The 14,529-nt window shown below is 43.5% G+C and overlaps 2 long non-coding RNA genes across 28 annotated transcripts in view; both read right to left on the minus strand.

Moving 5' to 3' along the window:
- Positions 1-10,033, minus strand: part of LOC307189640 — a 454,842-nt gene extending 444,809 nt beyond the window's left edge. For both annotated transcript variants that reach the window (XR_013829257.1, XR_013829258.1), the window contains exon 1: positions 9,815-10,033. This is a non-coding gene — a long non-coding RNA (uncharacterized lncRNA). The remainder of the gene's footprint in view (positions 1-9,814) is intronic.
- The window catches only part of LOC307189637, a 2,307,304-nt gene that overhangs the window by 1,964,028 nt on the left and 328,747 nt on the right, over positions 1-14,529 (minus strand). The window lies entirely within an intron of this gene.

A 14,529-nucleotide genomic window follows, 5' to 3' on the forward strand; every position in this document is an offset into this window, starting at 1 on the left:
AGAGGTACTCCTTGCTCAACGAAATGGACACAACACCGCATATTAAACGCCTAAGAATGTACCTGACTAGTAAGTACCTTAAAACCTATGGATTGCTATGTCTCCGAAAGAGAATCAAGCGTGTGTACAGGGGCATAAACGCAGCAGTGATAGGATTGGAGAGGTTCGGTGAGCAAATGAAGACCCTTTGAAGTCATATTGCATGGTACCCATTCCACGGGTTTCAACTACCCAGGTTTAAGGTATTCTTCCTTCAGCTAAAACATGCGTGTGGAACCTAGAGCATGATCAACCATGTGATCGGGAGACGTGTTCAAATATGTCTCAGTTTTCGTACCCTGGTACTCGGGTGCAACATTCCAGACGCTTTACTAACACTCTCCCGACTTGGAGAGTCAGTCCCTTTAACCTCCTGTTTGGCCCAGTTTGCAATTTCTGCGGAAGATGAACAGGAATAGCGAAAACCAATGAGAGACTAGCTGGAGGTGTCTGGACGGGCAAATTTCACTCTCATTTCCCACCAGGAAGAGGAAATAACCAAAGGCTCAGCGTGCCGTGCCGGAAACAGATTAGGGCCTGAAGCCATCCTGCGGTGTTGCGGCCAGCTCACAAGAAAGCGAGTTGAAGAAAGGAGCTCAGGGGCACTGTAATTCACAAACCTGCAGAGTTATAAATGACAGCTATCGTCCAAAAATATACTGAAGTAAGGCTGCCAAGAGGACTTGAAAGCGGGGCAGAATTGCAGGAAACCGATTTCAGGAGGTAGACTGGAATTGCATTGAAAGCATAGGAAAAGAGGCAGAACGTCCACAATGATGCACTTGGCCAAAAAGGGCGTATGCGTTTTTTCCTGAATATATTCAGGAAAAAACGCATACGCCCTTTCTGGCCAACCAAGCAAGCTTGCAAAGGAAATCTGCACTACAATGAAGTCTCACTTCCCCCCGGTCAAAAGGGCCATCTGAAAAAAGTGTAAAATCCAGAAAGGCAGGACAGGCCATGGAGAACTGGGAGCCTTGTTTTGCTGACGGGCGGGATGTAAATTGCCAACAGACACTCGGGAGAAGTGTATGGTGTTTCCTGAAACATCTAAAAAACAAAGCAACAGAGCAGAGGGCACTTCCACTTATGGTCCTATAGCTTAGGGAAATTAAAATCAAAAAGACACAGCCACCTCAAAGTTTGGGACGCCTCTGTTTACAAGAACCTCGTTTACTGTACAAGTTCAGTATCACAGAAAGTGAAAAATGGATAAAGAACATGTGGTACTTACGTACAATGCAGTATCACTCAGCAATGAAATCTATGTCATCAGGACCTTAGCAGCACAATGAGTGGATTCAGGTATGATGATTCTAACTGAAATAAGTCACACAGAAAAAGAAACATCATAAGATATCAGTAATATACGGAATGTAAACTTGGCTACAGAGGAACTGAATTACAGAAAGAACAGGGTCTCAAATTTAGAAAACCAACTTATGCTTCCTTAAGGGGAAAGGTGAGTTGGGGTGCTGCATGAAACCAGAGATTGAAATGAGCACAGATAAAGTTCCTTAAGCCAAATATGGAATAGACAAGAGCTACTCCTTGCTCAACGAAATGGACTCAACACCCCATATTAAATGCCTAAGAATGTACCTGACTAGTAATTATCTTAAAACCTATGGATTGCTATGTCTCCAAAAGAGAATCAAGTTGTGTACAGGGGCACAAATGCAGCAGTGATAGGGTTGGAGAGGTTTGGTGAGCAAATGAAGACCCTTTGAAGTCATATTGCATGGTACCCATTCCACGGGTCTCAACTCTCCAGGTTTAAGGTATTCTTCCTTCAGCTAAAACATGCATGTGGAACCGAGAGTATGATCAACTGTGTGAATGGGAGACGTGTTCAAATATGTCTCAGTTTTCCTCCCCTGGTACTCGGGTGCAACATTCCAGACGCTTTACTAACACTCTCCCCACTTGGAGAGTCAGTCCCTTTAACCTCCTGTTTGACCCAGTTTGCAATTTCTGCGGAAGATGAACAGGAATAGCGAGAACCAATGAGAGACTAGCTGGAGGTGTCTGGAAGGGCAAATTTAACTCTCATTTCCCACCAGGAAGAGGAAATAACCAAAGGCTCAGCGTGCCGTGCCGGAACCAGATTAGGGCCTGAAGCCATCCTGCGGTGTTTAGGCCAGCTGACAAGAAAGTGTGTTGAAGAAAGGAGCTCAGGGGCACTGTAATTCACAAACCTGCAGAGTTATAAATGACAGCTATCGTCCAAAAATATACTGAAGTAAGGCTGCCTAGAGGACTTCAAAGCGGGGCAGAATTGCAGGAAACCGATTTCAGGAGGTAGACTGGAATTGCACTGAAAGCATAGGAAAAGAGGCAGAACGTCCACAATGATGCACTTGGCCAAAAAGGGCGTATGTGTTTTTTCCTGAATATTCAGGAAAAAACGCATACGCACTTTTTGGCCAACCAAGCAAGCTTACAAAGGAAATCTGCACTACAATGAAGTCTCACTTCCCCCCTGTTAAAAGGGCCATCTGAGAAAAGTGTAAAATCCAGAAAGGCAGGACAGGCCATGGAGAACTGGGAGCCTTGTTATGCTGATGGGCGGGATGTAAATTGCCAACAGACACTCGGGAGAAGTGTATGGTGTTTCCTGAAACATCTAAAAAACAAAGCAACAGAGCCTAGGGCACTTCCACTTATGGTCCTATAGCTTAGGGAAATTAAAATCAAAAAGACACAGCCACCCCAAAGTTTGGGACGCCTCTGTTTACAAGAACGTCGTTTACAGTACAAGTTCAACATCGCAGAAAATGAAAAATGGATAAAGAAGTTGTGGTATTTACTTACAAAGCAATATCACTCAGCAAAGAAATCTATGTCATCAGGCCCTTAGCAGCACAATGAGTGGATTCAAGTATGATGATTCTAACTGAAATAAGTCACACAGAAAAACAAACATCATAAGATATCAGTAATACACAGAATGTAAACTTGGCTACACAGGAACTGAATTACAGAACAGAACAGGGTCTCAAATTTAGAAAACCAACTTATGCTTGCTTAAGGGGAAAGGTGAGTTGGGGTGCTGCATAAAACCAGAGATTGAAATGAGCACAGATAAAGTTCCTTAAGCCAAATATGGAATAGACAACAGCTACTCCTTGCTCAACGAAATGGACTCAACACCGCATATTAAACGCCTAAGAATGTACCTGACTAATAAGTATCTTAAAATCTATGGATTGCTATGTCTCCAAAAGAGAATCAAGCATGTGTACAGGGGCATAAACGCAGCAGTGATAGGATTGGAGAGGTTCGGTGAGCAAATGAAGACCCTTTGAAGTCATATTGCATGCTACCCATTCCAAGGGTTTCAACTATCCAGGTTTAAGGTATTCTTCCTTCAGCTAAAACATGCATGTGGAACCTAGAGTATGATCAACCATGTGATCGGGAGACGTGTTCAAATATGTTTCAGTTTTCCTCCACTGGTACTCGGGTGCAACATTCCAGACGCTTTACTAACACTCTCCCGACTTGGAGAGTCAGTCCCCTTAACCTCCTGTTTGGCCCAGTTTGCAATTTCTGCGGAAGATGAACAGCAATAGCGAGAACCAATGAGAGACTAGCTGGAGGTGTCTGGACGGGCAAATTTAACTCTCATTTCCCACCAGGAAGAGGAATTAACCAAAGGCTCAGTGTGCCGTGCCGGAAACAGATTAGGGCCTGAAGCCATCCTGCGGTGTTGCGGCCAACTCAAAAGAAAGTGAGTTGAAGAAAGGAGCTCAGGGGCACTGTAATTCACAAACCTGCAGAGTTATAAATGACAGCTATCGTCCAAAAATATACTGAAGTAAGGCTGCCAAGAGGACTTGAAAGCGGGGCAGAGTTGCAGGAAACTGATTTCAGGAGGTAGACTGGAATTGCATTGAAAGCATAGGAAAAGAGGCAGAACGTCCACAATGATGCACTTGGCCAAAAAGGGCGTATGCGTTTTTTCCTGAATATATTCAGGAAAAAACGCATACGCCCTTTTTGGCCAACCAAGCAAGCTTGCAAAGGAAATCTGCACTACAATGAAGTCTCACTTCCCCCCGGTCAAAAGGGCCATCTGAAAAAAGTGTAAAATCCAGAAAGGCAGGACAGACCATGGAGATCTGGGAGCCTTGTTATGCTGATGGGCGGGATGTAAATTGCCAACAGACACTCGGGAGAAGTGTATGGTGTTTCCTGAAACATCTAAAAAAATAAGCAACAGAGCCTAGGGCACTTCCACTTATGGTCCTATAGCTTAGGGAAATTAAAATCAAAAAGACACAGCCACCCCAAAGTATGGAACGGCTCTGTTTACAGGAACCTCGTTTACAGTACAAGTTCAACATCGCAGAAAGTGAAAAATGGATAAAGAAGTTGTGGTATTTACTTACAAAGCAATATCACTCAGCAATGAAATCTATGTCATCAGGACCTTAGCCGCACAATGAGTGGATTCAGGTATGATGATTCTAACTGAAATAAGTCACACAGAAAAAGAAACATCATAAGATATCAGTAATACACGGAATGTAAACTTGGCTACAGAGGAACTGAATTACAGAACAGAACAAGGTCTCAAATTTAGAAAACCAACTTTTGCTTCCTTAAGGGTAAAAGAGAGTTGGGGTGCTGCATAAAACCAAAGATTGAAATGAGCACAGATAAAGTTCCTTAAGCCAAATATGGAATAGACAAGAGCTACTCCTTGCTCAACGAAATGGACTCAACACCGCATATTAGAAGCCTAAGAATGTACCTGACTAGTAAGTATCTTAAAACCTACGGATTGCTATTTCTCCAAAAGTGAATCAAGCGTGTGTAGAGGGGCATAAACGCAGCAGTGATAGGATTGGAGAGGTTCGGTGAGCAAATGAAGACCCTTTGAAGTCATATTGCATGGTACACATTCCACGGGTTTCAACTACCCAGGTTTAAGGTATTCTTCCTTCAGCTAAAACATGCATGTGGAACCCAGAGTATGATCAACCGTGTGAACGGAAGACGTGTTCAAATATGTCTCAGTTTTCCTCCCCTGGTACTCGGGTGCAACATTCAAGATGCTTTATTAACACTCTCCCCACTTGGAGTGTCAGCGCCTTTAACCTCCTGTTTGGCCCAGTTTGCAATTTCTGCGGAAGATGAACAGGAATAGCGAGAACCAATGAGAGACTAGCTGGAGGTGTCTGGACGGGCAAATTTAACTCTCAATTCCCACTAGGAAGAGGAAATAACCAAAGGCTCAGCGTGCCGTGCCGGAACCAGATTAGGGCCTGAAGCCATCCTGCGGTGTTGCAGCCAGCTCACAAGAAAGCGAGTTGAAGAAAGGAGCTCAGGGACACTGTAATTCACAAACCTGCAGAGTTATAAATGACAGCTATCGTCCAAAAATATACTGAAGTAAGGCTGCCAAGAGGACTTGAAAGCGGGGCAGAATTGCAGGAAACCGATTTCAGGAGGTAGACTGGAATTGCATTGAAAGCATAGGAAAAGAGGCAGAACGTCCACAATGATGCACTTGGCCAAAAAGGGCGTATGCGTTTTTTTCCTGAATATATTCAGGAAAAAACGCATACGCCCTTTTTGGCCAACCAAGCAAGCTTGCAAAGGAAATCTGCACTACAATGAAGTCTCACTTCCCCCCGGTCAAAAGGGCCATCTGATAAAAGTGTAAAATCCAGAAAGGCAGGACAGGCCATGGAGAACTGGGAGCCTTGTTATGCTGATGGGCGGGATGTAAATTGCCAACAGACACTCGGGAGAAGTGTATGGTGTTTCCTGAAACATCTAAAAAACAAAGCAACAGAGCCTAGGGCACTTCCACTTATGGTCCTATAGCTTAGGGAAATTAAAATCAAAAAGACACAGCCACCCCAAAGTATGGAATGGCTCTGTATACAAGAACCTCGTTTACAGTACAAGTTCAACATCGCAGAAAGTGAAAAATGGATAAAGAAGTTGTGGTATTTACTTACAAAGCAATATCACTCAGCAATGAAATCTATGTCATCAGGCCCTTAGGAGCACAATGAGTGGATTCAGGTATGATGATTCTAACTGAAATAAGTCACACAGAAAAGAAACATCATACGATATCATTAATACACGGAATGTAAACTTGGCTACACAGGAAATGAATTACAGAACAGAACAGGGTCTCAAATTTAGAAAACCAACTTATGCTTCCTTAAGGGGAAAGGTGAGTTGGGGTGCTGCATAAAACCAGAGATTGAAATGAGCACAGATAAAGTTCCTTAAGCCAAATATGGAATAGACAAGAGCTACTCCTTGCTCAACGAAATGGACTCAACACCCCATATTAAACGCCTAAGAATGTACCTGACTAGTAAGTATCTTAAAAACCTATGGATTGCTATGTCTCCAAAAGAGAATCAAGCCTGTGTACAGGGGCATAAACGCAGCAGTGATAGGATTGGAGAGGTTCGGTGAACAAAAGAAGACCCTTTGAAGTCATATTGCATGGTACCCATTACACGGGTTTCAACTACCCAGGTTTAAGGTATTCTTCCTTCAGCTAAAACATGCATGTGGAACCCAGAGTATGATCAACCGTGTGAACGGGAGACGTGTTCAAATATGTCTCAGTTTTCCTCCCCTGGTACTCGCGTGCAACATTCCAGACGCTTTACTAACACTCTCCCCACTTGGAGAGTCAGCGCCTTTAACCTCCTGTTTGGCCCAGTTTGCAATTAATGCGGAAGATGAACAGGACTAGCGAGAACCAATGAGAGACTAGCTGGAGGTGTTTGGACGGGCAAATTTAACTCTCATTTCCCACCAGGTAGAGGATATAACCAAAAGCTCAGCGTGTCATGCCGGAACCAGATTAGGGCCTGAAGCCATCCTGCGGTGTTGCAGCCAGGTCACAAGAAAGCGAGTTGAAGAAAGGAGCTCAGGGGCACTGTAATGCACAAACCTGCAGAGTTATAAATGACAGCTATCGTCCAAAAATATACTGAAGGAAGGCTGCCAAGAGGACTTGAAAGTGGGGCAGAATTGCAGGAAACCGATTTCAGGAGGTAGACTGGAATTGCATTGAAAGCATAGGAAAAGAGGCAGAACGTCCACAATGATGCACTTGGCCAAAAAGTGCGTATGCGTTTTTTCCTGAATATATTCAGGAAAAAACGCATACGCACTTTTTGGCCAACCAAGCAAGCTTGCAAAGGAAATCTGCACTACAATGAAGTCTCACTTCCCCCAAGTCAAAAGGGCCATCTGAAAAAAGTGTAAAATCCAGAAAGGCAGGACAGGCCATGGAGAACTGGGAGCCTTGTTATGCTGATGGGCGGGATGTAAATTGACAACAGACACTCGGGAGAAGTGTATGGTGTTTCCTGAAACATCTAAAAAACAAAGCAACAGAGCCTAGGGCACTTCCACTTATGGTCCTATAGCTTAGGGAAATTAAAATCAAAAAGACACAGCCACCCCAAAATTTGGGACGCCTTTGTTTACAAGAACCTCGTTTACCGAACAAGTTCAGTATCACAGAAAGTGAAAAATGGATAAAGAACTTGTGGTACTTACGTACAATGCAGTATCACTCAGCAATGAAATCTATGTCATCAGGCCCATAGCAGCATAATGAGTGGATTCAGGTACGATGATTCTAACTGAAATAAGTCACACAGAAAAAGAAACATCATAAGATATCACTAATACACGGAATGTAAACATGGCTACACAGGAACTGAATTCCAAAACAGAACAGGGTCTCAAATTTAGAAAACCAACTTATGCTTGCTTAAGGGGAAAGGTGAGTTGGGGTGCTGCATAAATCCAGAGATTGAAATAAGCACAGATAAAGTTCCTTAAGCCAAATATGGAATAGACAAGAGCTACTCCTTGCTCAACGAAATGGACTCAACACCCCATATAAAACGCCTAAGAATGTACCTGACTAGTAAGTATCTTAAAACCTATGGATTGCTATGTCTCCGAAAGAGAATCAAGCGTGTGTACAGAGGCATAAACGCAGCAGTGATAGGATTGGAGAGGTTCGGTGAGCAAATGAAGACCCTTTGAAGTCATATTGCATGGTACCCATTCCACGGGTTTCAACTACCCAGGTTTAAGGTATTCTTCCTTCAGCTAAAACATGCATGTGGAACCTAGAGTATGATCAACCATGTGATCGGGAGACGTTTTCAAATATGTCTCAGTTTTCGTACGCTGGTACTCGGGTGCAACATTCCAGACGCTTTACTAACACTCTCCCCACTTGGAGAGTCAGTCCCTTTAACCTCCTGTTTGGCCCAGTTTGCAATTTCTGCGGAAGATGAACAGGAATAGCGAGAACCAATGAGAGACTAGCTGGAGGTGTCTGGACGGGCAAATTTAACTCTCATTTCCCACCAGGAAGAGGAATTAACCAAAGGCTCAGCGTGCCGTGCCGGAACCATATTAGGGCCTGAAGCCATCTTGCAGTGTTCCGGCCAGCTCAAAAGAAAGCGAGTTGAAGAAAGGAGCTCAGGGGCACTGTAATTCACAAACCTGCAGAGTTATAAATGACAGCTATCGTCCAAAAATAGACTGAAGTAAGGCTGCCAAGAGGACTTGAAAGCGGGGCAGAATTGCAGGAAACCGATTTCAGGAGGTAGACTGGAATTGCATTGAAAGCATAGGAAAAGAGGCAGAACGTCCACAATGATGCACTTGGCCAAAAAGGGCGTATGCGTTTTTTCCTGAATATATTCAGGAAAAAACGCATACGCCCTTTTTGGCCAACCAAGCAAGCTTGCAAAGGAAATCTGCACTACAATGAAGTCTCACTTCTCCCCACTCAAAAGGGCCATCTGAAAAAAGTGTAAAATCCAGAAAGGCAGGACAGGCCATGGAGAACTGGGAGCCTTGTTATGCTGATGGGCGGGATGTAAATTGCCAACAGACACTCGGGAGAAGTGTATGGTGTTTCCTGAAACATCTAAAAAACAAAGCAACAGAGCCTAGGGCACTTCCACTTATGGTCCTAGAGCTTAGGGAAATTAAAATCAAAAAGACACAGCCACCCCAAAGTTTGGAATGGCTCTGTTTACAAGAACCTCGTTTACAGTAGAAGTTCAACATCCCAGAAAGTGAAAAATGGATAAAGAACTTGTGGTATTTACTTACAAAGCAATATCACTCAGCAATGAAATCTATGTCATCAGGCCCTTAGCAGCACAATGAGTGGATTCAGGTATGATGATTCTAACTGAAATAAGTCACACATAAAAAGAAACATCATAAGATATCACTAATACACGGAATGTAAACTTGGCTACACAGGAACTGAATTCCAAAACAGAACAGGGTCTCAAATTTAGAAAACCAACTTATGCTTGCTTAAGGGGAAAGGTGAGTTGGGGTGCTGCATAAAACCAGAGATTGAAATGAGCACAGATAAAGTTCCTTAAGCCAAATATGGAATAGACTAGAGCTACTCCTTGCTCAACGAAATGGACTCAACACCGCATATTAAACGCCTAAGAATGTACCTGACTAGTAAGTATCTTAAAACCTATGGATTGCTATGTCTCCGAAAGGGAATCAAGCATGTGTACAGGGACATAAACGCAGCAGTGATAGGATTGGAGAGGTTCGGTGAGCAAATGAAGACCCTTTGAAGTCATATTGCATGGTACCCATTCCACGGGTTTCAACTACCCAGGTTTAAGGTATTCTTCCTTCAGCTAAAACATGCATGTGGAACCTAGAGTATGATCAACCATGAGATCGGGAGACGTGCTCAAATATGTCTCAGTTTTCGTACCTGGTACTCGGGTGCAACATTCCAGATGCTTTACTAACACTCTCCCGACTTGGAGAGTCAGTCCCTTTAACCTCCTGTTTGGCCCAGTTTGCAATTTCTGCGGAAGATGAACAGGAATAGCGAGAACCAATGAGAGACCAGCTGGAGGTGTCTGGACCGGCAAACTTAACTCTTATTACCCACCAGGAATAGGAATTAACCAAAGGCTCAGCGTGCTGTGCCGGAACCAGATTAGGGCCTGAAGCCATCCTGCCGTGTTGCGGCCAGGTCACAAGAAAGCAAGTTGAAGAAAGGAGCTCAGGGGCACTGTAATTCACAAACCTGCAGAGTTATAAATGACAGCTATCGTCCAAAAATATACTGAAGTAAGGCTGCCAAGAGGACTTGAAAGCGGGGCAGAATTGCAGGAAACCGATTTCAGGAGGTAGACTGGAATTGCATTGAAAGCATCGGAAAAGAGGCAGAACGTCCACAATGATGCACTTGGCCAAAAAGGGCGTATGCGTTTTTTCCTGAATATATTCAGGAAAAAACGCATACGCCCTTTTTGGCCAACCAAGCAAACTTGCAAAGGAAATCTGCACTACAATGAAGTCTCACTTCCCCCCGGTCAAAAGGGCCATCTGAAAAAAGTGTAAAATCCAGAAAGGCAGGACAGACCATGGAGAACTGGGAGCCTTGTTATGCTGATGGGCGGGATGTAAATTGCCAACAGACACTTGGGAGAAGTGTATGGTGTTTCCTGAAACATCTAAAAAACAAAGCAACAGAGCCTAGGGCACTTCCACTTATTGTCCTATAGCTTAGGGAAATGAAAATCAAAAAGGCACAGCCACCCAAAAGTTTGGGATGCCTCTGTTTACAAGAACCTCTTTTACCGTACAAGTTCAATATCACAGAAAGTGAAAAATGGTTAAAGAACATGTGATACTTACGTACAATGCAGTATCACTCAGCAATGGAATCTATGTCATCAGGCCCATAGCAGCATAATGAGTGGATTCAGGTACGATGATTCTAACTGAAATAAGTCACACAGAAAAAGAAACATCATAAGATATCACTAATACACGGAATGTAAACTTGGCTACACAGGAACTGAATTCCAAAACAGAACAGGGTCTCAAATTTAGAAAACCAACTTCTTCTTGCTTAAGGGGAAAGGTGAGATGGGGTGCTGCATAAAACCAGAGATTGAAATGAGCACAGATAAAGTTCCTTAAGCCAAATATGGAATAGACAAGAGCTATTCCTTGCTCAACGAAATGGACTCAACACCCCATATTAAACGCCTAAGAATGTACCTGACTAGTAAGTATCTTAAAACCTATGGATTGCTATGTCTCCAAAAGAGAATCAAGCGTGTGTACAGGGACATAAAGGCAGCAGTGATAGGATTGGAGAGGTTCGGTGAGCAAATGAAGACCTTTGATGTCATATTGCATGGTACCCATTACACGGGTCTCAACTCTCCAGGTTTAAGGTATTCTTCCTTCAGCTAAAACATGCATGTGGAACCCAGAGTACTATGAACCGTGTGAACGGGAGACGTGTTCAAATATGTCTCAGTTTTCCTCCCCTGGAACTCCGGTGCAACATTCCAGACGCTTTACTAACACTCTCCCCACTTGGAGAGTCAGCGCCTTTAACGTTCTGTTTGGCCCAGTTTGCAATTTCTGCGGAAGATGAACAGGAATAGGGAGAACCAATGAGAGACTAGCTGGAGGTGTCTGGACGGGCAAATTTAACTCTCATTTCCCACCAGGAAAAGGAAATAACCAAAGGCTCAGCGTGCCGTGCCGGAACCATATTAGGGCCTGAAGCCATCCTGCGGTGTTGCGGCCAGCTCAAAAGAAAGTGAGTTGAAGAAAGGAGCTCAGGGGCACTGTAATTCACAAACCTGCAGAGTTATAAATGACAGCTATCGTCCAAAAATAGACTGAAGTAAGGCTGCCAAGAGGACTTGAAAACGGGGCAGAATTGCAGGAAACCGATTTCAGGAGGTAGACTGGAATTGCATTGAAAGCATAGGAAAAGAGGCAGAACGTCCACAATGATGCACTTGGCCAAAAAGGGCGTATGCGTTTTTTCCTGAATATATTCAGGAAAAAACGCATACGCCCTTTTTGGCCAACCAAGCAAGTTTGCAAAGGAAATCTGCAGTACAGTGAAGTCTCACTGCTCCCTGGTCAAAAGGGCCATCTGAAAAAAGTGTAAAATCCAGAAAGGCAGGACAGGCCATGGAGAACTGGTAGCCTTGTTATGCTGATAGGCGGGATGTAAATTGCCAACAGACACTCAGGAGAAGTGTATGGTGTTTCCTGAAACATCTAAAAAACAAAGCAACAGAGCCTAGGGCACTTCCACTTATGGTCCTATAGCTTAGGGAAATTAAAATCAAAAAGACACAGCCACCCCAAAGTTTGGGACGCCTCTGTTTACAAGAACCTCATTTACCGTACAAGTTCAATATCACAGAAAGTGAAAAATGGATAAAGAACTTGTGGTACTTACGTAAAATGCAGTATCACTGACCAATGAAATCTATGTCATCAGGCCTGTAGCAGCATAATGAGTGGATTCAGGTACGATGATTCTAACTGAAATAAGTCACACAGAAAAAGAAACATCATAAGATATCAGTAATACACAGAATGTAAACTTGGCTACACAGGAACTGAATTACAGAACAGAACAGGGTCTCAAATTTAGAAAACCAACTTATGCTTACTTAAGGGGAAAGGTGAGTTGGGGTGCTGCATAAAACCAGAGATTGAAATGAGCACAGATAAAGTTCCTTAAGCCAAATATGGAATAGACAAGAGCTACTCCTTGCTCAACGAAATGGACTCAACACCCCATATTAAACGCCTAAGAATGTACCTGACTAGTAAGTATCTTAAAACCTATGGATTGCTATGTCTCCAAAAGAGAATCAAGCGTGTGTACAGGGGCATAAACGCAGCAGTGATAGGATTGGAGAGGATCGGTGAGCAAATGAAGACCCTTTGAAGTCATATTGCATGGTACCCATTCCACGGGTTTCAACTACCCAGGTTTAAGTTATTCTTCCTTCAGCTAAAACATGCATGTGGAACCCAGAGTATGATCAACCATGTGATCGGGAGACATGTTCAAATATGTCTCAGTTTTCCTCCCCTGGTACTCGGGTGCAACATTCCAGACGCTTTACTAACACTCTCCCGACTTGGAGAGTCAGTCCCTTTAACCTCCTGTTTGGCCCAGTTTGCAATTTCTGCGGAAGATGAACAGGAATAGGGAGAACCAATGAGAGACTAGCTGGAGGTGTCTGGATGGGCAAATTTAACTCTCATTTCCCAACAGGAAGAGGAATTAACCAAAGGCTCAGCGTGCCGTGCCGGAACCAGATTAGGGCCTGAAGCCATCCTGCGGTGTTGCGGCCAGGTCACAAGAAAGCGAGTGGAAGAAAGGAGCTCAGGGGCACTGTAATTCACAAACCTGCAGAGTTATAAATGACAGCTATCGTCCAAAAATATACTGAAGTAAGGCTGCCAAGAGGACTTGAAAGCGGGGCAGAATTGCAGGAAACCGATTTCAGGAGGTAGACTGGAATTGCATTGAAAGCATAGGAAAAGAGGCAGAACGTCCACAATGATGCACTTGGCCAAAAAGGGCGTATGCGTTTTTTCCTGAATATATTCAGGAAAAAACGCATACGCGCTTTTTGCCCAACCAAGCAAATTTGCAAAGGAAATCTTCACTACAATGAAGTCTCACTTCCCCCCGGTCAAAAGGGACATCTGAAAAAAGTGTAAAATCCAGAAAGGCAGGACAGGCCATGGAGAACTGGGAGCCTTGTTATGCTGATGGGCGGGATGTTAATTGCCAACAGACACTCAGGAGAAGTGTATCGTGTTTCCTGAAACATCTAAAAAACAAAGCAACAGAGCCTAGGGCACTTCCACTTATGGTCCTATAGCTTAGGGAAATTAAAATCAAAAAGACACAGCCACCCCAAAGTTTGGGACGCCTCTGTTTACAAGAACCTCGTTTACAGTACAAGTTCAATATCACAGAAAGTGAAAAATGGATAAAGAGCTTGTGGAACTTACGTACAATGCAGTATCACTCAGCAATGAAATCTATGTCATCAGGCCCGTAGCAGCATAATGAGTGGATTCAGGTACGATGATTCTAACTGAAATAAGTCACACAGAAAAAGAAACATCATAAGATATCACTAATACACGGAATGTAAACTTGGCTACACAGGAACTGAATTACAGAACAGAACAGGGTCTCAAATTTAGAAAACCAACTTATGCTTGCTTAAGGGGAAAGGTGAGTTGGGGTGCTGCATAAAACCAGAGATTGAAATGAGCACAGATAAAGTTCCTTAAGCCAAATATGGAATAGACAAGAGCTACTCCTTGCTCAACGAAATGGACTCAACACCGCATATTAAACGCCTAAGAATGTACCTGACTAGTAAGTATCTTAAAACCTATGGATTGCTATGTCTCCAAAAGAGCATCAAGCCAGTGTACAGGGGCATAATCGCAGCAGTGATAGGATTGGAGAGGTTCGGTGAGCAAATGAAGACCCTTTGAAGTCATATTGCATGATACTCATTCCACGGGTTTCAACAACCCAGGTTTAAGGTATTCTTCCTTCAGCTAAAACATGCATGTGGAACCTAGAGTATGATCAACCATGTGATCGGGAGACGTGTT

This window comes from Stenella coeruleoalba, assembly GCF_951394435.1.
Source record: "Stenella coeruleoalba genome assembly, chromosome: 7".
In the NCBI taxonomy this organism is placed as follows: Eukaryota; Metazoa; Chordata; class Mammalia; order Artiodactyla; family Delphinidae; genus Stenella; species Stenella coeruleoalba.